At 42.5% G+C, this 27,011-nt stretch overlaps 1 protein-coding gene across 5 annotated transcripts in view; it reads left to right on the plus strand.

The window, feature by feature from the left end:
- DENND2B (DENN domain containing 2B) overlaps positions 1-27,011 on the plus strand; it is a 178,947-nt gene that overhangs the window by 22,581 nt on the left and 129,355 nt on the right. For 4 of the 5 annotated variants that reach the window (XM_062619830.1, XM_062619833.1, XM_062619832.1 and 1 more), the window contains exon 2: positions 17,264-17,351. The gene's annotated coding sequence lies outside the window, so the exon portion shown is untranslated. Of the gene's footprint in view, positions 1-17,263; positions 17,352-17,737; positions 18,009-27,011 lie in introns of those variants that run through there. The other variant, XM_062619828.1, reaches the window with a different exon arrangement.

The raw sequence follows: 27,011 nt of genomic DNA on the forward strand, positions 1-27,011 counted from the left end.
GTGCCTCAGGTGTCAACAGCCCTAGCAAGTTTCTCTTGGGCAGTCAGAGCCAATGCAGTGCCTTGCTATTGGGAGATAAACGTTTCCCTTTTAAATGATGCAGTGGGAACTGTTTTGACCCTGTGGATCTGCTTGTTGGAAAGCTGTTCCACTACTTTGCTTGTCCACTGGCTAGCAGCATTTTTCTAATTTCCAGCCTAGGATTATTTGTGGCCAGTTTCTGTCTAGTTTGTCCTCGAGTTAATGAGAAGAAAATGAACATAGAGGGCAGAGAATGAGGTCTGCCTCAAGAGCTTGTGGGAAAAGCTGTCTGAGCTGGTCACTCTCCTTGTCATGCAGCAGTAGCATAGAGATTCTGCATTTACCTGAAAATACGCAGTGCAGTTCTGATGTCCTCTAAAATGAAGGAAGGTAGGTCTGGTCCCAGGCTTGGAAAAGTCATGGGAAGGCCCATGCTGACTTCAGTGTTCTTGAGAATTAAGCCTTACAAGGTTTGCATAGAGTTGGTGCCAGATCTATCTCCCACCCACAGCTCAGGCACTGAACATGTGTGCTCAAGGCTAGTGTAATTATGGAGAGTTCAAAGGGAGCTATATATCCATGGAGAAATATTCATAGGCTGATCTGTGCCTCAATAGTATACTTCCAGGCAGCTACCATCTGTAGCGTGGGGCCTCTCCAGAGAAGGGAACATCAGATGCATCCTGTTTCCCCAGGATTATGAGTTGTACACACATGTTCCCTGGGGACTGTGATAAAGTTCTGCATGTGGGGTTCCTGTGTGTTTATTTTGTAGCAGTCCTGATCAGGTTGTTCAGGTCAGGAGCACACAGCAGCTTTCTTGCTTGCAGTTTGATCTGAAAGAAAGGTCTTTGGTAGCATGTGTTTTTGCAGTGAACGTAGGTATTTTGGGGGAGTAAAGATGAAGTATGGGCAGCACGTAATGATTCATATAGAAACTAACTGCAGGAATAGCTATGGAGAGGGTTGCAACTAGAGCTAGTGAATGGGAAGATCATGTACTCAAACACCATAACCTGTTGAGAAAAGCCTGATGTGCAGATGAACATGAAGATATTTGCTCCAAGAAGATACCAGAGTTTTTATGGTGTGAAACCTTGTGCTTTAGGTTGGTGGATCCTGTCTAAGTTTGGGCCAGGGTGTGCTGGTCTGGCTTTTCAGTATTCAAATTTCAGTGTGGTTGAGTTCTTTTCACTCTTCTTCATCTTTATGCATCCTGCCATGTTGTGGTCCACATGCTACTTTGTTTTGCTGGTGAATGAAACCAGTTCTTGTTTGCTCTGTATACAGTTACAGTGGCTGAAGGCGTTTAAAGTGAGAGCTAGGAGTGCTTTGTCACAGTACTCTTACATAGAATGATTATGTGGGAGAAGGTGGGTGATAAATGCAAAAGGAAAGAAAAATATTGTTCTTTCTTACTTGCCAACTATCAATTTTAATGTGAGATTTTTTTTTTTAATGTTGGTTTGGGTTTTTTCTTCCTTCTTTTAAGGCCCACTGGAGTTCAGTGATTATTAGAAATATTGACCCTCCCTGGCTTTTATAGCTACGTGGGAAAGCTTGGAAGCGTGAGTCCCAGAGGTTTGTATTCTGTAAAGCTAATAGAAGGAGTTCAACCTTTATTTATACCTAACATTTTGTGATTTGTTTAGATCATCTCACAGGGTCTCACGGTCTTGTCTCAAGGCATTGAAGTCCTTACACCCAGTAGTATGAATTTCTTTCTGTTCTCATTGTCCACTTGCTGGTGTGGTGCTGGAGGGGAGAGCAGGAGATAAGTCTGTGGCTCAGCCTCCTCCCAGTGAGCAGATGGGCACCACAGGAGAAAATCAAGTCTATCTGGAGTGGTGAGCAATTGTGTTTGCTGAACGGAAAGGAATGGGTGCCTTGTCTTGGGGTGGGGTTGAAGTGATATCTTTCATTATCCTTAACACAGATGAGTATCTACAAGGGATAATCAAACCCACACCTTTGCATAACTGTTATTACTTACAGCACAGTTACTTTCCTACTGATGTCACTGGAAATATATTTAATACTGCTACCACCTTTTAGCATGGCCAAAGATCTTGCCAGAAGAGAACCTAGTAGTACAGGATTCCAGCTCTGTGTAAATAAACAAGTATTTTAGTAAATCCCCAAGAATGGAAGCTGGGGGCCTTGGCATGACAAGCAAACCCATCTAAAATGGGTTTGTTTTTTATTTTATTTTAATAACAGGCAAAATTGTCCAAGCAGGAGGATTGCACATTCTGTGTGCCGTTTGTCTCAAAAATACCCTCTCTAAAGGGGGGGGAAAGGAGTAACTTTTCAGTTAGCAGACAAACTGCTTTTATCTTTCATGTGAAATGAGGTGCTGACTCATAAGCTGGAGGCTTTTTCCTGCATCAAGATAATACAGCCTTATGAGCATCCTTTCCACCTTGCTCCTTTTCCAGTAATAACTGCACTGAAGTCTGCAGTGAAGGTAGCACGGGTGTTTGACTAGGGCTGTTTGCTACCTGGGCACTGTCCTTCTTTCAACGTCTGCTTTTCAAAGCAGAGTTTTGCAGGAAATCAGATGTGATTGTGCATTGAGTCTCTTTTCCTGCCAGCCACCCAGATGAGGCTTGTCTTATTTGCTTCCAAAGTTTTTAATTGGGAACAAAGTTTTTTGAGGTTTAATTTTCAGACTCTTGAAGGTTTGATTGGTTCTTGGCACCTTTCAATGCCTGCCCAGTTTTATTTGGTAGAATGCAAACAGGTTGAAACCATAAAAATCCATCCAACCTGTTGCCAACCCACCCTGTCCCAGGAAACACTTCCAAAATTTGAAACATCATTGAAACTTGCCTGTTGATTCAGACAGTATGGCATGCAGGAAGAAGGTGTTTGCATCAGTAATAACCAAATGAGTGGGGTGTCACTAGTTGCTCTACTGTGTGCTTTTTGGAGAGCTTGTTACTTGATGGCATTGTTATAACTTTAAAACCCAGCAGATTACCAGGGTGCTGTCTGTATTTAAATGGCTACATGCTCTGGGTCAGCTTTGGAGCCAGCAGCTGGTATGGTGTTTGCATTTTTGTGGGCACATTAATGGCAGGAATGATCTTTCGCCTTCAAGCATCTGTGGATAGACTTATCAGTCATTTCAGCACCTGATCAGCAGGTGCAAACAGGTACTTGGGCATCTGAAAACTTGGCTAATTGTAGGCATGACCCGTGACTTAAAAACAAGATGCTACCCACTTCATGAAGCTACCTCTATTTGGTAGGTGCTGTACTTTTGTATCAAGTTAGCAAAGTTTACCTTGCATTACCTTAATGTTACAAGGTTAACCTTGTATTGCCTAATATGTGTTTGTTTTAAAACACTTTTACAGGGCATTAGCTGTTTTATCAATGGTTTCAGTCTTCAGGTAGTAGTCACAGCTTTATGGGCAGCAGAATAGCATTAGTCATCTGCAAACAGTAACGATTGTGTTTATTAATAACTACATCTTTATGATAACCCATGAATTAGGCAAAACAAGTGCTATAACCCTGCACTGAGGCATGGGGATTTTGATGTAACTTTGGGTAGGTTGGTGGAACCATGTTAAAATTGAAACTCAGGGTCTGGAAGGTGTTACTCCACCTGCAGGGAACAGGCTGCACCTCCACCGCTATGGTGCACCTTTGCGGGCTGGGTGAGCCTGTGAATGGCAAGACCTGGCTCCTGGCTCCATGCTTCCCTTCAGGAGACCTTACTTTCTAGCTAAGGATTGCAGCATCTTTTTCTTCTGACATCTGGCACTTGATGATTTTGACGAAAAAGCGGCAGCAGGTCAGGACAGTTAAAATAGGCTGTAACATTGTCAGGAATCAGAATGGTTTTACTTTCTTTTTTTTTTTTTCACAGAATGACAAGGAAGAGTCATGCTTCATATGTCAATGGTCATCCTTTGACCTAAACTTAAACCATGAGTTCAGGGAACAGCTATTTATAGAATTGGTTAGGTCTGTAATTCTCTGTGAATAACAGGATCGTCTGAAAGAGAAAACAAAGATTCTTACTTCTCAGCAAAGATGCAGAATAAAGACTATCAAATTATCTTGGGTTTTCTTGTTACTCGTATTTATTTTTTTTTCTCGTGGAGCAGAATTGATGGGGTTTCAGAAATACTTTCAGCCACGTAAACCATTTCCTATCGAGGCTGGCAGATGTTCTCTCAGTGTTTGCAGATGAGGGGCACAGCAACTGTCTTTAAGAAGCAATCACTTGTGAAGAACAGATGAGTCTGAGGTTCTGGTTAAGGCAGAATGCACTCCATAAATTACTGCATTTTTATATATCCAGAATACTTTTGTAGTCTGTCATTGGAACAACCATTGAGTGGAATTCTGCATCCCACACTTGAAAATGGTCCCAGTTCAGCCAAATACTTGAGCATGGGCTTGAAAGCTAAGCATTGACTTCAGCAGCTTGTCTAAGGGCTGACTTGGGTTCTGTGCTGGCCTGGAAGGCTGCTGTAGTTCTCACAGCTGTTTTCATGTGGTGTTTCCTTTGGTGAGAGTGGGCAGCGATGTTTATGTGCTCCCTGTGACATACAGTGATCACTCCTCCTCCCTGTCAGTGCTAAACTCACACATATGTGGCTGGATCACTGGGGAGGGGTGGGTGGGTGACAGACATCTACTGATGTGGTGGGGTTTATCTGGAATGAGTCAGCCCAGATTCATCTTTGCTCCAAGTTCACTGGTTGTGAGTTCCAGTGTTGCTGTGTGCATGACACAGGAGACGAAGTCGACACAAAGCGAGTTACGTTAACTAGCATAGCTGCCTCCAGTTACAGAAGTAGAGCAAAATCAAAAGATAATGAAGATGATTATTCAGGATTGAATAACACTCTTGATTTCCCATGCCACCATCTGAGACTTTCAACATGTGACTAGTTGAAAGGTTGTTAAGCAGTCTGCTGCAGGGATGACATGTCTTTGTCACACTGTGTCTCACCCTGAATGGGCTGAGGTGTGGTATTCCTGTGCTGAGTGTGATATTGCCATAATTATACTCCCTATGTTGTTTTATAGTGTTTTTTAAGAGGAATAACACAAAATCAATGACCAGCTGACATCCCAGAAAATTAATTACTGTGAAGGGTGGGAAGCTGGTGATGGTTGGGGTCTGTGCAGCTGCAGGGTAGGAGACTGACTCTAACCTATCGAGCATAGCTATGATAACTCATACAGATTGCTGGGAGATCAGGTTCATTGTGTTTGTTCCTTCTGTATTGATTCAGCATGCTAAAATGAAGGTGATTCAATGCACAGATAATAAACAGGAAAAAGAATCTGAAGGTTGACAGACATTTTGTCATTTTTGGCAAAAATAAATGTACACTCTTAACAAGTTCACAGAATTGTACAACCCTGCCTTTGTGTTTTGGGATTGCACATGATTTACTGCAGAAATCAGTTTGGCACAGTGTAGGTGTGCAGATTCAGTAGGATCTACCATTATCTTGTCATGTTTTTTAGCAAATTGACTTTTACAAGACATCAATTCAAAAACATGAAAGAGAAATGTGCTACGCAATCCATCCCTTCTTGTCCCCTCCCATCCATTGTGCGCTGGTAAATCTGCCACAGCTGCACCCACAGGCATGGTGGTGCTCAGCTCCCTCTCTTACATGCTTTGGGCATCCTCTGTGTGTGAGCTGGTGTGGGTCTTGGTTCTGTTGCGCTCTCAAATGCCCAAGCTGCTGACTTTTCAGCTAAGTATGGCAGTTCAGACATGGCTCTCTGTCATGTTTCGCTTTACAGGCGTAACAGGATTTCACTGATACAAGAGTAGCAAATGCACTGTTAGCAGAATGTTGCAAATCTTGCTGCTTTTTCAGCTCTGCTTGCCCATAGCCTGCAGTCTCAGACAAAGAAAAATGGCCAGAAAGCAGTTAGGTTTCTGGGCTTGCCCTGACTAGCATTGCCTTTCACTGCCTCTAAAGGCAGAGTATTGAGCTAGATGCTCTGCTGCTCTGACCAAGAAGGGCATTTTCTGTGTTTTTAATGTATGCCTCTGTTCCAGTGTCAGCACTGAAGTAGTCAGGGATACAGCATTCCTGCATTCTCAGATGTTAGGCAAATATGCCTGGGTCTTTGTTTATTTTTAAGGAGTTAATTCAAAATGTGTAAAACTTTCATACCTTCTGGGAGTTCAGGACATTCAGCCTGTATAAGCCTTAGCAAATGGCTTCTTATTTAATAACACCTTGGTATATTGCCACCGAGAGATGACTATCTCTTAGAGCTGAGCTGTGGATGTGCCCAAGGGTGAAAACAGAACAAAAAAGTAAGAGGGGAGGGGAGATGGGAGAAGCAACGTTCTTTGTTTGTGCAGGTTTTTTTTCAGTGGGTAATGCATGCAAAGGGTAGGGATGGAGATGCTCTAAGGAGTGTTTTGAGATAACAAAATATCTTGCTTAGCTCAGTGGGGTGGATTGAAATGACAGGCCTACACATCCTTCTCTCTCCTTCTTTTGTGAACTAACCAGAGCTGAAGCAGCAGTCTTCATTTTCTGAGCAGGGCCATGTACAGCTCCTTTTCCTCTTGGATTTTGAGATGAAACTGCAGTGCTACCTCTAGCTCCTGAGCTTAGCAATTTATGTGATGGAAGAAGCTAATTAGTCAGTGCTACTGCCAGCTCCTCACAGTTTGACAGGTCCTCTCGCACCAGCATGTGCCTGTGTGTCACCACACTGCACGAACCTGCCCCACAAGCCCTGTCTTAAGCCACAGCAGTCATTTTCTTGAAGACATAACTATTTCCTCAACAGAACTTTCCTCTGTAGAAAGTACCGTTTCTTTTCTTTCCTGTGCAGAAACTATTTGTCACTTGAAAGACCAATCTGGTCTTGAAGATTAGCCAGGCAGGCCAGAGATGCCAATAAGGGACACCCATCCTGATGCAGCAGGTTTCAGATCTCCCTGCAGCCCATTGTCCCTTGTGTAGATTTTACTTCCTGTCACAAGTAATGTCTTAAAACCTTTTAAATGGCTCACCCGATAGAAAAACTCTGGTTAGTATTAATGGTTAATGGGTCTTTCTAGCAGATGTAAAATCCAGTGAAACATATACAGTTACTTTGGTTTTAACAGGAACAGATGATTTAATAAGCAGCTATAAATCTCTCGGTAATGTACAGACACAGTCAAACAGCACACTTTTGCCAGATTTTTCACTGACTAGACTTACAGCTTGTGAGTCATAGTGGTCTGCTCCACTGTCCATCTCACATGCCTGTTGTTGTTTTGCCTTTTAGAGATGCACTGTGTTGCTTATGGGTTTTTTTTATCACCATCCCCTGTTAACGGGCTTGCTCTTTTATCCAGGAGACAGCGTTCAAGCAGGTGACTCTCATTCTCTCCATGTGTGGATGACAGCGCATGACATTGCTTTTGCATTCCGTAGCCCAGCTTGTGATTTTAAAATTGTATAGTGAAAATGTCTCTGAGGATTATATTAATACAGCCTCCTAAATGGGCTTAGTAGTGGGAATGTGGTTAAATTAAAAGAGGTATAGTCAGTCTCTTTCTTAATGCAGTAATGCTTTACTTCCAGCAGTCTGTGGCCAACTCATGAAGTTTAATAAGTTTATTCTAATAGTATTTCTAATGGATTCAGTTATTATTGGCTCTTTAGAAAGACAGAAAGCAGAAAGCTGCTTCAGTTACCTGTGGCTCCTGCTGTATTGCAGGGGAGGGTTGTATTTCCTAAAGTATGGAAGTGGCATTCCAAATGGATGTAATATGTAACAGAAAGCTTTCTATTGTGCTGGTCTGTTGGCTTTCCCTAAGTGTCTTAGCTGTCTAGGAACTAGGGTTGCAAACTCCTGTTTTACTTTACAGTTGGTTCGCAGGCCGTGTGAATTACACTTGGGAGCTACTCCAGAGGAGGTGAGGTATTAGAATTGCTAAAATTTGCCCCAGGTCATACCCTGGTAAACCAGAGATGAAACTAGTGATAAACCACAACATTTTGTATGGGATTTTTAACCATTGTGGAGGTTCTTGCAAGACAGGTGCAGTGCAGCTTATTTTGAACACAGCTGGCTGAAGAGGATTTTAAAAATGCCCCAACATAGTTTTTTTAATTATTATTATTTTTTTTTAATCTTGCAGTGCAAATATCTAATATTTTAGAATGTGCCGAGATACAAAATCTGTCTAAGAAAAATTGTCCAAAGTTCTGACTTCATCATATGCAGGCAGGAAAAATCAGCCTCTAAATATTTCACTGGCTCAGGGCTGCATTTGCACTTGAGCTCTGGGACTGTGTAAATTGTGAGGAAAGTTTCTTATTTTGGTGGTAGGAATGACGAAGTAACCCTGTTCATGTTTGGCCTTTTTTAGGCTGGAGTGAGTATCAAAAATGCATATATGTGAAGCAGGTTAGGAAACTGGAAACAGCGTTGGAGGTTGATCAATGTACAAAATTGTGTAACATGATCAAAGATACACATTCCTTGAAGTTTATGGAGAGACTGCAACTTACTGCATCATTCCAATTCTGTTTGCTTCTGATTTTCAAGTGCTTCAGAAAGCCAAACAGGTATTGTGTTACTAGGCAAAGAAAGCTATCCAGGGTCATAGAACTGAGTGGTGTCAAAATCAAGAGCAACATTTGATTCTTCTGACTCCTTTTTAGGTCCCTCCACACTGTGCAGGAAGCAGAGTAGAGGGTTTCAACCCTATGCATATGCAGAAAAAAAAGCTCTTTCAGCTTTTTCTGGCAAACTGAGAGTGTTGCTTTATGCTTTCAGTAAGCACAGAGCTCTCATGTTTACTGATGGGACTTTCACACGTCAGGAAATCAGAAAACTGGAGCCATAATCAGCATGTCTGATCTTGAATGGGGAATTTTCCCCAAAGCAAGTTGTGATGCATGCTTCTAATGATTTGAATCTTATGGTTCAGACTTTCCACGATCTGCTTCCAGCATTGTAGGCACTAACTTGTGTTTGCAGTGAACATACACACCCCAATTGCAAGGGTAACAGCCATAAAGTACATATTTAAATCTCGACCCCATCCCTGGCAGTGTTCAAGACCCGGTTGGATGGGGCTTTGAGCAACCTGCTCTAGTGGAAGCTGTCCCTGCCCATGGAAGGGGGGTTGGAACCAGATGATTTTTAAGGTCCCTTCCAACCCAAACCATTCCATGATTCTGTGATAAATTGTGAATGGCCAGTGCCTGTAGAAGTGTGGTCCCACTGTGGTGTTTAGACAGAGAGGTTAGTGCAGTGTTCGGTGCTCATGCTGTTGCAGGCCAGGTTAGGGGTTAGCTAGAAATCAAGACTTTTAGCAGAGATTTGGCTAGCACTCCTTCATTGGCTGCAAGGTCTTTTGCAGACTTTGTGGTGTGTGGTCTTTGCACACTAAATGGCAAACACTTGGCCTGTGTTGTGGAATTTCACCATTTTCATGGAATGAACAGCAAGCAGCAGCAGTTCCAGGGTGTGAGTTGTCCATCCCCTTAAGGCAATGTACATAGCAATGGGGAATGTCATGTGACTACATGGACCTTATCCAGTGTTTTAAAGGAAAAATATCTGTAACAGTGTCCTGGCCTATATAAGTTGTATAGTTTTCCCAGACTTGGAAGAAAACCACTGGTACTTTCCCAAGTTCCGCCCTTTTCAGTTTGATGTAAAAAAGTTGTTGATTCTTGCTTTTCTTTTGTCTCTAAGATGGGAAACACTTTAATTAAAATAAATTATGCTTTTTCATGGCAAGAGGCAAAATCTTATCTCTGAGACATCTCTTTTGATGAGAGTAAAGCAGACTGTACCTTTTTTATTTTTTTCTTTCTTTTTGTTTTTTTTTATTTCTTCTTAAGTAATAGCCTCTACTCATAGTGGTGAAGAGGAGACAGGTAAGTGTGTGATTCCCCAGCAGCCTAAAAGAGGGTATTGGAAGAGTCCTTCCTTGAAAGTGGGGCTGTTTTCAGAGGCTTCATCCAGCTTTGTACAGAAGAGTACACAGAACCAAAGAAAGAGGAATGACCTTGCTTTTAAGGCATTCATCTGGAGCTCCAGCGCTGAATTCCCAGCACTGGGACTGGCTTCCTCTGTGGTCTGCAGTACGTTGCTCAGGGGATGTCTGTGTCTCACAATGGAGCTCTGCACAGAGAGCCCTGGAGCTGACTCTGGGAGGTCTGCACAGCCCTGCAGTGGAGTGGGACACTGTGTGGAGGCATGACAACATTCCCTCAGAAATACAGCTGCACTAGTTCAAGCACTGCTTGAACACTGGATGCTGCTGGGGCCGTGCTGCTTCCAGTTCTGCAGTTATCATGGGTGTGGCTCATTTGGGCATCGCTGAACCACACTCCATTGCTAAACCCAGGAAGCACTGAGGTACTGAGAAACTAACACAGAGCTCACAAAATGGTTTTGAACTCTCTGCGTGGTCTGGTTTTGGATTTCTTTTGTTTTGCAGAAGCTCATCCTACTCACTTTGCTGTCACTAACTTTCATTTCCTCCATGGCACTGGAAATTGGCTAGAAGGAAAGCTTAATTTCAGCTGTTTTCCCGTGTCCCTTGGAGTTCAGCTGACCCCAGACACCTTCCAGGTCCTAACTGTGGTCTCAGGGGAGGCAGGAGAGCATGGTGCTCCAAACCCAGTTGATCACACTGTTTCTGAGGGCCACTGTGCAGCCTCATGCCCATGGCCACTTAACTGCTTTTTCCAAGCAGCCACACAGGAATGGCATTTACCCAGCTTTGCAGAGCACACTGAGGGCTATGAATGAAAGACTGAAAAGAGCTGCGCATATTTAAAGCAATATTTTATTTATCTGTTCTATCCAAAATAGAGAAGAAAATAGCTTTATTGTCTGCTGCTTGGAAAATCTGCCTGCTGTAATGGTTATGACAACATGAAAGACAAACTTGTTATATGCATAAGAAAACACATGCTGTTGCTGGCTTTGATTTTGATGGGGTGTGGGTGATGGGAGTAGTCCTGGGCTAGTGTTTGCAATACCCTTCCTCCCCAGAGATGCTAAGCAGGGCTTACAGCAATCACTCAGCATATTAGCAGCAGTTTGTGGGGTCTCCAGGCCAACTTAGAGGTTCAAGTCATGACTAAAATAAAGGGAGCCAACTGCAGAAGTTAGCGCACAGATAAGTCACTGCTTTTTGTCCAAAGGAACATCAGGCTGACACTTTCTTCTTAGTCTCTTGGCTAGCAGTCCTTGGAAGATAAGATCTATCATGTCAGAAGGGGGTAGCATAAACTTCCTGTAAACTTTCATAGCTGAAGACCAAAAGGAATCACAAAACATGTTGTCATTATTTATTTCTTTATTTAGAAGTTCAGAGAGTGCTCAGTGCTGTTGGTTGTGGTTTTGCTCATATAAACAAAGTGATACTGTACTGGATGCTCAGCCTTAGGCCCTCTTCTTTTCCATTTTGAGTTTAAGTGAAGAGCTGTTTTGCAGGGGGGTAAAACCAACCCCCATGTTCTGCTTCAGAAACCAGCACTGCATTATTGAATATACCTGTTCTTGTGTCTGCTGCTTTGCTAAGAGATCCTTCTACCTTTATTAGCTCTGGAGAGCCAGTGTAACAATAGAGATAGCTCCTGACAGCAGCAGCATCTTTGTCCCATGACCTGAAAGCAAGTACAGGAAGGGTTACCTTGCCAGCAATTTGAAAACTGTCTCTTCAGGTGGGGATTTGCTTAAAAGATCTGTATTCCCATCATTCATGTGCTCTGAGAAGGATTCTGCCCCTCAGTCCCTATTGTCAAAGCTTTGCAGCAGTTGGTCAGGTTTAGTCCTCCCAGAGCTATGCTTGTGAGTCCTGCTTGCATTGCAATTCCAGGTGTGAGGGGATCTGTTTTTTAAGTTGCCTTCTAGTCCCATGTGTAGCATCTTGTGTCGCAGGATGTGTACTGTGAATGAGGGCAAAAGAAACTTGTTCTTTGGCTTTTACTTAAAAGAAACAGTAGTGAACTAAGACAGATTGAGGTATCTCACATTTACATAAGGTCAATTCCTGTGGAATTCCTGTGGAATTTCAAACAACTCACTGACATCTCTCCTGATATGGCTACCTCCCAGAGAGAAAGCCTGCTTGTCTCATCTGCCCCATTTCTGGGAACATAAATCCACACTTGATGGGGATACATGTAGTAAAATAAAAAGGTATAGGAAGAGACTAAACCTATAAAGGGCAAAACTTTCTTGTTTTGTTGAGGCAGGACAAATAGTCCCCCCCTTGGGGCTTCTCCCCTCCACCAGTTTTGGTTCTACAGCTTCCTGTCTTTCCTATTCAGGCATGCCTGGGATACAGCACAGCCATGCACAGGAAGGGTGTTGACTGGAGCGCAGATGGGTTGCAGACAGGGCTGGCTCTGGAGAATTAAGAAGCAGAAAGACTAATTTACATGAGGTTCCCACCTTTTGGTTACCCCTATGGCTTGGCTTGTGCCTTGGACTGGTGCCATCTGACACAGTTTGCAGCTCTGGGATGTTGAGGGCTGGCTGAATTGGCTGCCTGGGCCCAGAGCCTGTTTGTATGGCTGGTTTGGCTTTGCACCATTTTCCTAGCAGGGTGAGCCGTAATATGTGTCTCCTGTCATGAATCAGACCATAGGAATGGATAATTCTCAAACCAGACATTTACATGAGTTAATTCCACACCGTTCAGGTTTGAAGTTGTTTTATTAAGGAATTATTCATCTTATTGCTCAGCAGATTTTCAGCCTCATTAGTAGGTTTAGCATGGGGACCGTGTCCCGGTTGTATATCACCAAACAATGTCTTAAAGATTTAATTGCCAAATAAAAACTCTTTCAATCTCTCTCTTCTGAAACATACAACATTACTAAAGCACCACTTTGGTAAAATATTCTAGCACATTTGGCATACTTTTAAGTTCTTTTGAAGTCAATGTTTAAGTGCTTTGCTGAATCAGGGCCTAAACCAATAATAGCCACAAATTTAAGCCACTTTATTTCTGAATGAGTGTTTGCACAGGAGTTGAATGTGTGTCAGTTTCTTGTCAAGACCCCCCAGGTACAGATATACTCTTAGTTTCATTGACTCACTTAGCAACTTTTGCAGATTGCTGTCTTGCACCCAGTTGAGATGTCAGGGTCAGACCCAAGTATGGCAGGCTTTCATTTGCAGAATGAGATTAAACTGAAATAGGATATTGGGCCATAAAGGGATTGGCAGCAACACAAAGAGTACACAGCTATGGTTAGTCATTTCCTATATACATAGAGTGTGTGTGTGTGTGTGTGTGTGTGTATATATATATATACACACACTTTTTTTTTTTTCCTGGTTAGTAAAATCAGTGCAGTGCTTCAAACATGATCCTCATTGGGCTATTAAACAGGTCATGGAAATGTTTAATTCTCCTGCTAGAAGAGAGAGTTGTGGAAATACTGTGAGTAATGGATCTGATGCTGAAATGGGGGAAGAAAACAAGTTCATAGGTGACTGATCTTAAATCTACACCTGGGCAGTCTCATTGCAACTGGCGGGGGGGGTTATATATTGGGTCAACTCCTTTGCTGTGGTTTTCAGGGCTGTGATATACTTTAGTGCTAATTACTATGTCCTAGTAAGTACAGTTCTAGTAAAACATGATGCAAAATCGAAGTTAATGTGCTACTGAAGTTGGTGGAAGTTTTATTCCCTTCAGTAGAATGATGCTTCTGGGACCTGAGGTGTTCTCTTGTGCCACTAGATTTATTGCTGTGCTCTTATGCGGTATGTGGGAGTGTTAAGAATAAAGGCCAGTGCCGTGCACTGTTAATTCAAAGAACTCGGTAGCCTTCATGGGACTGCTTCAAAGAGTATGGTGGCTGCTGTCCTGGATGTCATCGTCTTGTCCCACCCACAGAATGCACCTATGTATGGAGTGCTGGGCCTCCAAATCAAATGCAAAGAGCACAGGTTTTGTAGTGCAGGCATGTTTTGTATTATGAGCTGGTTGGAGCCTTTTCCCTTATTTCCATACCTCTGCAAGTCATGGACTGGTGACAAGGAAGTGCTGCTGCATAGCTCTGCCTCTCCCAGTGAGATCAGTAGGAACTGCAGGCACTTGCTTTGCCATGGTATTGGGTTAAAAACATACTGGGACAGGGTACTCAACCTTCACTTTTTGCTGTTCAGTCTTGAATTATCTAAGTTCAAACAGACAGGTATCTGTTGAGGTCACTGGAAAGATGGTCAGTAACTGTGGTGCAGAGATGATGCAAGAGGAAGAGAAATAAGGCGGTTATCTATGAGAAAGGTGTGAAGCCCTTCTGAAGGGCAGAAAGTTATTTGAGGAGGGGAAAAATTGCAAATAATTTTCATAGAATCATGGTTTGGGTTGGAAGGGACCTTTAATGATCATCTATTTTCCATCCCCCTGCCATGAGCAAGGACACTTCCAGTACAGCAGGTTGCTCAAAGCCCCATCCAACCTGGCCTTAAACACTGCCAGGGATGGGGCAGCCACAACTTTTCTGGGCAACCTGTGCCAGTGCCTCACCACCCTCATAGTGAAGAATTTTATAAGAGTATTTGTGTGTGTAACTTGATTTTATCTTAAAAAAAAATGCAAAGGAAAATGTTACTGAAGTTGGTGCAGTGGTTAATCTCTGTTTACACCCATCAGAGATTTCTGCTTTTGTTGTGAGTAGCTTAGTGTGTACCTCATGTCTGGTTTTGTCTTTTTAAATCCCAAAGTTGATGTTGTGTTCTCACCTACTGAAAGTGATAAAATTTCATGAGCCAGCTAGGAGCAAATCTGATTTTTTGTTTCCTCTCTTGTTGCTGGTGATGGCTGCTTGATTTGGAAAGCATCCTGTGAAGAATCTCGGAGCAAGCAGCTTGTGTTGAGAGTGGCTCATATTTCACTTTACAGTCTCAAGGGCAGATGCCAGGTGTGCCTGAGCAAGGACTCTCACTGCACCCTCACCCTTTGCAGTGCACGCCTACTCCTGCATGTGTCATATGGCTTCTGCATCCAGCACTTGTGACAGCAGAGCATAGGAAGGAGTGTGTTCAACCAGTCAGAAATGAGAAGTGTATTGGAAATAGGAAACTAAACATCAGCCATGTGTGAGTAATGGGTTGTCTGTCTCCTGGAGGGCATGAGGATATGTATTCCAACGTTTTTTGATGGTAGTAAGGCCATGACACTGTAATTAACATAATACCAACTGCTTATCATGTCCTCTGTTTATGATTCCAAACTCCGTCCTGATCCTAAGTTTTGTTCTGAGGTGTTGATGCGCTTATGGAAAAGCCCAGTGAGAAAAAAGTGGGAATGGTTCTTGTTTCACTGGGCCAGTCTGAGCAGAGTGTTTCACCTTTGGCAAGGAATTGATTAGGAGTGTATTCATGAGACTTAGAATAGAAATGTGCTTGTCTGGGGTCTTCTGTGATAGCAAGCTGCCCAGGACCAAAGCTTGGGCCATAGCTTTACTACTGTGCTTTGTACCTACATATATGTGCATGTGTAATATATTTTAATGACTTCATTTGTTTTGTTTGGAACTTTAAACTGTAACTGAGTATATATGTAATGCAATGAGTATTTTCGATTGTTTATAAACGCTAGCTTGCATGCTCCCCAGAGATCCTTGCCATATATGCGGATGTGGTCACCTAATGAAGTGCTACAGAGCTTTGTGATAAACTGGAGTGGGATGTGATGCAGACATTTAGTACATGCTACCAGTAATGGTGTCTATGGAAAAATCTGAGGCTGATCAGCTATTTCACCTGTCTGTTGATCAGTTCCTAGGTTGGTTTTTCTTTTTATTACTTCCATATCTTTGAGCACTCCGTTTGAGGTGATATAGCATAAAACATTCCTCTCTTTGAGGAGCTACGCGTCTCCCTTTTCCCCAGTTACACTGCTGAAACTGTGCTCACTTGTAACATGTGATGCGTTTAACTAAGTCGTACACCATAGGAAACTTTTCAAGACAAAAACATATCATAAATTCATATATTTGGCATCTTTGGTTCTGCTGGATTTCACTGGTGCATTCTTAAGGGAACTTGGCATGAACTTGCAAGCTTAGCATGTGCTGCTTTCATGTCTAGAAAAGCTTTCATGTGATGACATTTCAGCATCTTCTGGATTCTTGGCAGCTGGAGTAGCTGTCTTTTTAGATTCATCTACCTGTGAATAGTCTGCATGCACTTTTTGGTAGCTGTAAAGCACACCTCATGTATGTGTGGAGTTTTCAGTCAGTAATATGCTCCAGTGTAGTTTATACCTTATAATAGCTATATGGAGACACAGATGCTCCTGTAAGACATCTCTGCCATCTCACTGTCTAGTTTCTATTTTTTTAATCTCACTTTTTCTATCACGTTACAATCATAACCAGAAGAGTGATATGTTGGAGCTCTTTTGTATTTCCTCATGTATAAACCTATCTGTGTTGATTATGTAATGTACATACACATTTTCTGTGTTCAGCTCCTTAAATAACCTATAAAGGGCTGCATATGCTAATTTTATGTTAGGTTTTTAATGCAGGGGTGAAATACCATAACAGCATAATGAAGCGGTTGATAGAGGAAAAAGAACTTTATTTCCTACTTGGTATGGCATAGTCAGTTTTGCAATTTCATGCCCACTAGAGGGACTGTTGCTTACACTACTCCTTGCCGAAACCAGTCATGCTGTCCCTTTAGTATCTTTTATGAAGTTTTAAAACTTTGAATGACTGACTCTGGTTAAATCCTCTAAGGTGTGAGTCTCCCAGCTGTTTCTCAAAGTGTAAAATCTTTGGGCACAGTGCTGTTCCTCTGAGTCCAGATGCTTTTTACTGAATTTCCTTACTAGATGTTCTTTCTTTTTTTGAAAGTATTTTCTGTTCTCTGGATTTATCAGTCCAGGCTTCCCTATGTGATGTTACTGGGGATTAATTTAGATTTTTTTTTTGTCAAGGAAAAAATTTTGTCTGTCTTTATTTATGTTTGGAGTAAGTTTTGTTTTGCAACCATGGTGCAAGTGAATATGGTAAATCAATCAGTTCTTGTATTCACAGACGTCATTGAAATGGGTTTCCCCTTTAACTGGGAGATACTAGGTTTTGGGTTAGAGGCATGTAAATGTATAGTCAGTATGAGAAAACTTCCAAATGTATCTATGTTTTCTTGCTAAATAGAGGAGGGGGTTGGGGGTGGGGGGGCGGTGGTGTCTGTTTGAGTTACGTGTTCCTGACCTGTGTATTTTTCTTCTTAATTACAGAAACATGAAAGAGTACAGGAAGTCCTGCATGACCACAATGAATACCTGTACTAATTAAGTCACTGGCTGGCACTGGGAGAACAGCGAGGTAAGCAGTCAGGCCGTGCCAGCAGCGTTTCTTGTAATCTGCATGGCTGTATTTCAACAAAGCCTTAGTACTTTCAGATATCAAATTCATAACAAGTCGGGTGAAGACAAATAGCCCGCAGGTTTGAATGCAATAGATTTGCTTTTAGTTCAAAGCTTTGGCAAGTGAAAGTCTCTGTTTTCCTTCCTGGGGTGGGGGGAGGAAAGTACAAGTTCTGTGGTGGTTTTCTTTTTTAAAAGAGGCAATATCTCTAATTTCAACAATCGATTCCTGACCAAAGCTCAGCTTCCTGGGCTGACTCTGGGGAGGGCTTGGGGGAGGGGAGGAATGCTTCAAAAACTTAGCTGATGAAAAGGCATGCTGTTTTGTGGATGCCTCCCAGAATTGTTTAAATCTGTGTGTGTATGCGCGCGCGCATGGAAAGAGAGAGAGAGAAAGATATCGCCATGACAACTGGCCTGGCCAGTCTGTGTTCCCTGCAATCATATTAGTTGGAGTCAATGCTGCGAAAGGTCATATGAAGGAGTTGTGGGAAGCACAGCAGGTATTAGACGCTAAACGACTGGTTTTCTGATTGCCTCACATAGTAAGGCAGAGTTTTGTCTGGGAAGTACAAATCTGAGAATGGAGTGGAAGGAGAAGTGCTCCAAATTTCAGGTAACAAAAATTGCCTTTAATGTTGTTTCCTCCCATTTTAAAGTTTGTTGGTTTTTTTCTTCTTTCCGTGGTGTTTACTCCCAGCCGAGTGCCTGAGCGAGCTGAGCTTGGATTCCCTAGCTCTTGCGAATGATGTCATGCGGCAACAGTTGGATTCTATTAACTAGGGAAAGAGGAAACATCCTGCATTTTTGAAGGAAAAAAAAAATAATAAAAATCCCTTTGGCTCTTTGTTGAATCTTGTGCAAAGCCTGCAAGAAATGTTATTTGGCTTTGTTGGTTTTGGTAGTCTTAAAGAAAGTTTCTAACATTAATTCCCAGAAAATTACATTTAGGACTTAGCACCAAACTTTAAAAGCACTGCAACAATTGCTCCTATCTACAAGAAAATAATTATGGAAGTTTTACAGAGTTCAGAAGACTCTTCTTTCTTCTTGGTTATCCCTATATGCATCTTTAATGAGGAAATTAACTGCACAATAATTAAGTGGAGGATTTGGAACCTCCATGCACTTAGGGATCCTTTAGCAATTGTTTGGAGAATGTGCTGCTAGAGTTTCTTCTGGGTTGGGCTCTGTCTCAAACAGCTGCTTATGAATAGATGTTGCTGGCAACATTTTTCTTAATAAGGTTTTCAGTCCTGGACTGTGTTTTTCGTAGCTTTAAACCAGCCTTTTTGGGAGAGGGAATGGGAAGAAAGCAGAAAAGTAATAATTTCAGCAGTTTGGAATGGTCTTTTTCCCCCTCCCTCTTTCCTTGGAGACATTTGCTAACTTCTGTATTCAATGCTCACCATTAGGGTAGCATGCATAGTATTTTAAGCTGAAAAATTACAAGGTATTAATGTACAACTGCTATGTCATAATGAAAAGATGTAGAAAATACATACAATCCTGCCTCCTTGAACATCACAAAAATCCACTGTACCAATAACCATGATGAAAAGATTAGTTAACTCCTATGTTGTTTAAACTCCTCTCTAGCAGATGCTCATTTCTGCTTTTGGGCTGCTTTGTTCACTTCTGTGTGTTTCAGACATGATCCAAAGCTTGCTGGAGTCCATGGGAGCTCTCCCATCAACTTCAAAAGGCTTCAGATCAGCCTCTGCCTGAGAACCTCTGTTTCAGTCTGTTGACTGCAGGACCAGGCCACAGGCTCTCTGCTTTCTTTCTTGAACTTTCCAAACAGAAGGTCTTTTGTGTTCCTCCAAACAATGCCGGGTGCTGCTGACTGGCTTCAGTGTGGCTGCTGACACATGCTGGAGATAGTGGTGAAGCTTATTTTTGCTTTCTCCTAAAATCGTCCTAGGAGGGGGAGAGAGTGCGGTGAATGGAAGTCAGATCCTTCTATTCCACCTCCATTCCTTGCAGATGGCCGTTGTTTATGAGTGTGTGTCTGTGTGTGCAAATTGTTCCTTGATTAAAGGGCAGTATTGGCTATGCTTCAGGGAGGAGTTCCAGGAAGACTTCGGGCGGAAAACACTGTTATCGCTGTGATCTGCCATAGAGCACTCATGAGGGAGAAGCAGGCTGTCCTGGAGCAGGCAGTCTTTGTACAACATGCGTACAAAACCGTCAGCTGTCATCTGAGAACTGAGGGCTGGTCAGCACAGCCTAACTTTGTGTGTCCCCCTCTTGCCTACAAGATTTGACCAACTTGATCCTATGAATAAGATACTGTTCTTCACAATCAATTAATAACTTGGTTAAGTGACAGGAAAAATAATACTTAATCCATTTAACAGTTTGGAGCAGTTTAATAAGATATCCTTGTGCCATTTTTTACTAGAAATGAAGATCTGTGAAGCTGGCATTTTAATTCAAACTATCCCCCTCTGTAAGGAAGAACACTGTGATGATTACCCAAGTTTAAGGCTCATTTGTGGGAAAATGTTATTTGTCCTTGAAATTTCTGAGACAAAGATCATGATTTTCAAAATCATAACTTTTTAGTGCTTGCATTTTACCGATGGTCAGCTTGAGAAGCCTGAGAAGCCTCTGCAAGGTGTTGCAAATTGGGCATCCCAATGGCAACAGTTGCCTTTAGCCATTTATCTGTTGAGTGTTGCGGCGCAGTGGGAAGCTTGGTGACTTCTGTCTCAGTGTTCCTGGCTGAATGGCGTTTTCTTTAACGGTCTGCGTTGCAGTATTTACCCATTACTTTGAAAAGTGCTACAAGGCATCATTTGCATAGTTCTTTAGTATAATTTCCATATGTCCTGGCATTATGAATTAATGAATTTGGAATGAATTTCAAATGAAGGTTTCACGTGTTATATACTATGTATGCCTCACCATTAGGAAATAGATAAAAGCAATAAATCATAATATATTTATAACTGCATTCATAACAAGATATCTTATAGCTGACTTACTATGGTTGGGCATAAAGTTAAGCAGCAGCACACAGGCATTGGCACATTGTTTCTTAATCCATTAAGGGAGTAAGCAATTCCAGAAAGCTGCTGCTAAACCTGGTAATGCATGTGGAGCTCTCGCAGTAGTGTGTGCAGTTGTAGTGGCTCTGTGCTCCACACAGCTCCTGTGGACAGGTCCTATGCTCAGTATTTTCAGCCTGCTGTAGCTGTCACTTTATAAGTGCATTCATTTCTGTATCTCACGGAGTTGCTTTATGTTGTTGTCCTGACACAAATCTCCTTGTTGGTCCCCTGCATATTTCTGCCAGTGGCTGTATGCCTGCATCGTATCTGGGGGTAGTCAGTGGTTGTGAGTTTTTTAAAGAGATTAATGTGGTTTTTTTGATAGGATTAGTTTGGCCTTGTCTCATTGCACTTAGAATGAAAGTGAAAAGGCATTGTAGGAATCTCCTTTTGTTCTCTCTCCTTGATTTGAAGTTCTTTACTGTGAGTGTGGTGAGCCACTGGCACAGGTTGCTGAAAGAAGTTGTGGCTGCTCCATCCCTGTCAGTGTTCAAAGCCAGGTTGAATGGAGTCTTGGATGACATGGTTTAGTGTGTGGTGTCTCTGGCCATGGCAGGGGAGTTGGAACTAGATGATCTTAAGGTCCTTTCCAATGCCAATTATTCTATGATTCCATGACTCTATCTAATGAGTAATTTTTGTATTCTGAGTTACAGTGTTTTAACTGCTTGTTTTATCTTGCATAAGGTCATATTTTGTATAACTGCTTGTACTCCCTCTACCCATAGGTTGATAGTGTATGTTTCACTGTTGCCTGTTGCTGTGAGTTCCAGGTCAATTGCTTTGTTGACATGTTTGTCTTTATTACTTGGAAATACACTGCTTTGTTTGCAAGTGAGCTGGGGCTACCTACAAGCCTAGGACTGACTACATTATAATTCAACAGTTATTTCTGCTCTTACTCCCTTCTTTAAATAACTCCAGTCTCTTCAGTTTTTCTTCCCTCTCAGGGAAAGTCTGAGAGAGACTGGAAAAACACTGCAGTTGTCTCTGTTTCTGCTGTTTTCTTTGAAGCTTGGGTTTTCTTCAGGGCACTTGGTATTACAGCTGTGAACTCATGTACCATTAAATTCTTGCACGTGAGATCAGTATTCTCCATTTGTAATCTGATTTTCACAATAGATGGAATTCATTGACTGAAAACAAAAGTATTGCATATTTAGAAGAGGTGTTCAGGAGAATGCTCAAATATTTCCTTATTTTCTGTAAATTAATTTCAATTCCAACTGTATGAAGAGTTAGTTGTCATAGTTGTTTCCTCTAGTGTTGTTTTCTGGTCATGGTGACTCTGAATGACTTTTCAAAGTGTAAAATGTGACATGCAAAAAATTTGTTCTCAGAAGCTCACACTGAATGTTTGCAGCTACCTTTAATTACAGCAAGACCCTTGAAATGATTGCACTGTCATTCTGATCTGCAGTGCAGGCTATCATTGGTGCTAATCAGTGATCTGTGTTCTGCCTTTGCATCTTTGACCCAGTTACTTTGCTGAACATAACACAGTTGCTAATGTGACACAAAACAGACTCTTGGCACAGCCCTAATCACAGAGCAGGGAGAGATCTGGCAACTTTCACACAAATCCATTATAATTAAGGCTTCCGGTCTGGGATTTAAACTTCTTTTTTCTCTTAAAAGCCTGAGAGGCTTTTAAAAATATTTTTCAGGCTGGAAATGAATGTACTGCTGGTAAAGGCAAAGTCCCCTGATGGTACTAGCTGCAGACAGGCCTGGAAGAGGCAGGTGCAGCTCTTGTTCCTTCACTGGGCTTTGTAAAGATGCTTCCACCCTGAGCACTTTATGAACAGAGCCTCCAGGTTGTTCCACAGTTTCACATGACAACATGAGTCCCCTAAGCAGTTAGAGGAGTGTTCCATAGTTGGCTGTCCTCTAGTGCCAGCTCTCAGTCTTAGTTCAAGCCTCATGTAACCTTAATCCTCTCTGCCCACTTGGAGCCAAACTGCTGTAATCTAAGGGGCTATTCAAAAAAGTACTGTTTCCCCATCCTGCAAGAGGCCATGCTCCCTCCTTGGAACGTTTTCCCCATTCTGTTGCAGCTTGATGATAAGAAGATAAATCAGAGGCTAAAACTTCTGTCAATGGCAAGAGAACAATTTGGCATCCCTTGCACAGCTGGCATCCAAAGGATATAAGCCATCAAATTATCTGTGCTCCTGGTCAAGCTGAGCATGTTGTTTTATGACCAGAACACCCCTCTTCCCTTTAAAGCGTGCTTGAAAGTTAAAAGGCATCATTAAGCATTTATCACATTATGGACATGCTGAGGACAGTTGGACAATTTTGACAGTACAAAATCTGCACCCTGCAATGCTATTTCATGCCTTCTTCGTAGAGAGCAAAAAGCAATTTGAGAGCTGCAGCAGTATGGAAATATTTGCAGCTGCACAATTTGCATTCCCATGTTTCAGTCTCTCACAGGCACATGCAGACCTTCTATTATTAGTTTTAAAAGGAGAATAGCTGGCAGCTGATTAATTTGAACAGTGTATTCCAGAGAGCTATTTTATGACTGAGTTGTCAAGAGTGGCAAGCCAAGAAAGTACTGACTGAATTTACAAAGAAAAGTCTCTGATGTAGAGCACAATCCTGTTTATCCAGAAGATTTGTATGGGACAAACCCGTTCTCATAGCACTCTGCTGTCAACATGTTCAAACCCGTGTTGGGGGAGGTGAGAAGCTGAGAAGCTAAGCCTGTGGCAGTTCCTGGGAGAGCTTTCGGGAGTTTCCTAGCACGTTGCAGAGCAGGGGACACATTGCAGCTCAGTCTTCAGAAACCCACCTGAAAAATAATTTCAAGTGATTCATTCTGGTGTGTATTTTGGAGAAGAGTCAAGTTGGTTTCAGAGGGAAGCTGATGCGCTGGATTAGAGCTGCTCCACTGTGCATCAGACTGGGTTTCATAGAATCATAGAATAGTTAGGGTTGGAAAGGACCTTAAGGTCATCTAGTTCCAACCCCCCTGCCATGGGCAGGGACACCTCACACTAAACCATGCCACCCAGGGCTCTGTTCAACCTGGCCTTGAACACTGCCAGGGATGGAGCATTCACAACCTCCCTGGGCAACCCATTCCAGTGCCTCACCACCCTTTATAGTAAAGAATTTCCTCCTTATATCCAGTCTAAACTTCCCCTGTTTAAGTTTTAACCTGTTACCCCTTGTCCTATCACTACAGTCCACTACAATTTCACCATTGTACTGACCCTGCTACATTCGTGCTTGATGCACCACAATGACTTTTGGGAATGTATGAATACCTAAGGGAAAACATTGTTTTTTTCAATGCTCTTTTTATTAGCAGCAGCACATGACAGTAGGTCGCAAGTGGAGCAGTATCACCTCGGGATGTGCTGTCTGGCCACCCCTTTTGTTTGCTGTGGAAAGCACTGCCCTTGTGTGCCACTGGTAAGCATGACCTTGCTCCCAGCCTGGGCAGCTGAAGCACAGCTCTCTTTCCCTGATCTGAGGCTTTAGTGGAGACAGAGAGCCAGTCCTGTCCCTGGAGCTGCATACGATGATCCATTTAGGTCTTCTGTCTCCTCTGCCATGACACTGTAAAAATGCCACCTGCTTTCATAGCACTGTTGCCTCTGCACCTGCTTGGGATGCTCTGGGTGGCAGGGGTCACAAAAGCAAAGGGAGAGCAAAGAGGGGGGCACAAGGCAAAAAAAGCTAAACTCCCCCCTAGTCATTGAGGAAGACTCTTTTTCAGCTCAGAGAGCTTGTGTCCTCAAGGATGGTCAGCTGTCCCCTTGAGCCAAGCTGGAGCTGCTGTTAAGGCAAGCAGAAGGTGGTCCCAAAGTTCATGCAGAGCTGAGGTGCTCACAGACCCTGCCTGTTGCCATGTGCTGCATTCATCCTCCTCTGTAACTATGAGAGTGAGGAGTGAGAGTTTTTCTATCTAGCATTTGAGCCCAGGTTCCTGTTTCAACAGAAGTCTTCCCATAAATGAGACTTGTTTTGTGTAAAGACTGAGTGAAAGCAGAAGTTGAATCTTAATGCATTTAGAAAGCTCACTTCATGTCTATGGGTTTGGAGCTCTTTGTGTGTGATAAGAAGGCTGCTATACAAGCTGTCTGTACAGGGGACCCTATCAGAGGCTTATAATATCTTCTATGTCAGACTCAGTGGATAGCATAATATACTGTCAAATCTGGCATTTGCATTAGGATTCTCTTTCCTCTCCTATGGAGACATTATCCAGTTTTGTGCTGAGACACATCAAGAGCTGAGACCCCTGCTGCATTCTATTTACTATTGGCTGACATGCATGGACAGTAGAAAACAAATGTAAACATGACTTGATGCTGTGTATTACAATAGCACAGAATGTTTTCTGGGGATTTATGACCATCTGGAAGAAGAGGGTGTCCAAGCGGCAGCCTGAGATCATCAGCTGCAGCACCTTGTTGGCAGATCCCAGTGCAGTTCCTGTGCCTGTAGCACTGATGGCTTTGATAATGTGGGTGTATCTACCTGTTCTAAAAGTATAGCCAGATCCTCAGGGAGAGGAAGATGAAGCCAGTGGAAAGATGCTAAAGGTTCCCATGATTTTTCTAGAAAATCTATGCAGTTCATGTTCTGGATATGACAGACTTGAGAGCAGAGTGGTCATTTATGTGGAGATTTCAGGTGTTATTCAATGGCTGCTCTGGTCCTCAGCCTGTTGTCTTGCAATCCTGAACAAATGGCTGTATTCCTCTTTCCCCACCTCAATAAAATTTCCATGTGCAAAACTAGGCTGCATTATGCAAAGCTCTCTCATGCATCAGCTTCTTGCTGAGTTGTATCAGGTGTGTAATGTGATTTTGACATTACACATAATGAGGTGTATGGCTTTGCCTCCAGTAGCAATGCAAATGGACTACTGTCTTCTGAGGTCTAGTGTCACATGTTCCCCTGGGGACACAGTGACAGGAAAGACTCCACAAGTGAACTGCCACTGGTTCTAAGAAGGATGAGTTCCTTCTGCTTGTATTGGTGTCAAATGGTATGCTGGCTTATGGAAGTGTTAAAGTGTTTGCTATTAAAAATTGATTTGTCACGAGAAAAGGAAAAACCTGTTGCTTGCAGAGAGGGAACAGTTGGCTGCTTATGTGCCTGCACAGACAAGGGAGATGCTAGGAATAGATTGGAAGAAGAATGTAGAAAAGGAAAAGTGCAGCTGAATATCTGTGAAAAAGGAAATAAAACCTAATTAAAAGGTAATTGTTCTTCTGGCTGAGTGGTTGGCTTCCTGTAAGGTGGGCAGAAGAGGAGAAAAGTCAGAACTCAGACTCCTGGCTCAGCATAACACTTATTTCAACATCTGCTTACAGTCTGACTTAAAGGCAGACCATCCAAGCCATTAAAATATTTTTTCAGTAACATGGACCCGTGATGCTCCCCCCAAAAACCCAGTCCACAACACTAGTGGCAACGGAGTGATCTGAGAGTCTGCTAGACTTTTCCGCTGCTGCCCACTGCTGAACAGGAGCAGCAAATCTGTTGGCTTGAACAGGTTGCCCTTGTGACAGTGGCTTATTAATGGTTGTCACATCAGTTATGTTTCCATGGCAGCCTCAGGGCTGACAAATGTGACAAAGCTGTGTTTTATTAGCAAATCCCTCAGCAAATCCCCTGCTGGCCTTAGTCAGGAAAGCATGCAGATAAGAACAGAAAATCATTCTTCCAGCTCTGTTACTGACTGATGCTGCTCTTTGTATGTGAACCAGCGAGCTAGAACTGGTTGCGTTCCTCTGTAATTTGCAGTACCTCCTGTATGGGGCTGAAGCAGTGACAAATTAATACCTTTTTTGCATTTGTTATGAAGTTCTAGTTACTGTTTCAGTGGCCAAGGAAATTCTAAAGGTCAGACTGAAGTTTTGGGGAATGGAGCAGAAGCACCAGTGTTCTGACTGTTGCACAATGGGCTTGGGCCACCTTGAATCAAATGTTTTTTTTTGCAGAAGGGTTACAGATATCCAGATAGGTATTTGGCAGGGGCTGAACTTGTGGGGTTAAGCAGTCACCCTTGTTCTATTGCAGTTAATAAAAAAACCCAAACCGACAAAACACACCCCCCCCCCCAACCAAAAAAAAAAAAAATGCAACAAACAAACCCCAAAACAACAAAAAAGGAAAAGCAGGAGCATTTAATTTATAGTCAACTAATGCCTCCCTTTGCTTTATCTTCTAGCATTCAATAAGTAACTTCAATCTGCAACTGTTTGTTACTTGCAGGTAATCTATAATATGTTGTATGTCAAATCATGTTTATATGTGAAATTGGGAAAAAGGATAAAATTATAGACATGCAAATAGCTTTTTCTGTCAGGAATGTACCAATCTTGAAATCTAGCAGGGTCTTTAATACATTTGCCCCTCTTATGCAGGGCATAAAAGAAGGGAAATGCTAGTTGACTAAATTGGATAATATGACATAAATGAGAAAATGAGGAGGGCTCCTGAGCTTTGTGAAGTATAACATGATTGCCCTTTCCTAGATAGAATCAGATCTGCTTTCAGGCATTCAGTCCATCTCTACAGGGAACTGCACACAG

The sequence above is a fragment of the Pezoporus occidentalis genome, unplaced genomic scaffold, assembly GCF_034315485.1.
Source record: "Pezoporus occidentalis ecotype Australia unplaced genomic scaffold, CSIRO_AGI_Poc_V1 ctg214, whole genome shotgun sequence".
NCBI lineage: Eukaryota > Metazoa > Chordata > Aves > Psittaciformes > Psittacidae > Pezoporus > Pezoporus occidentalis.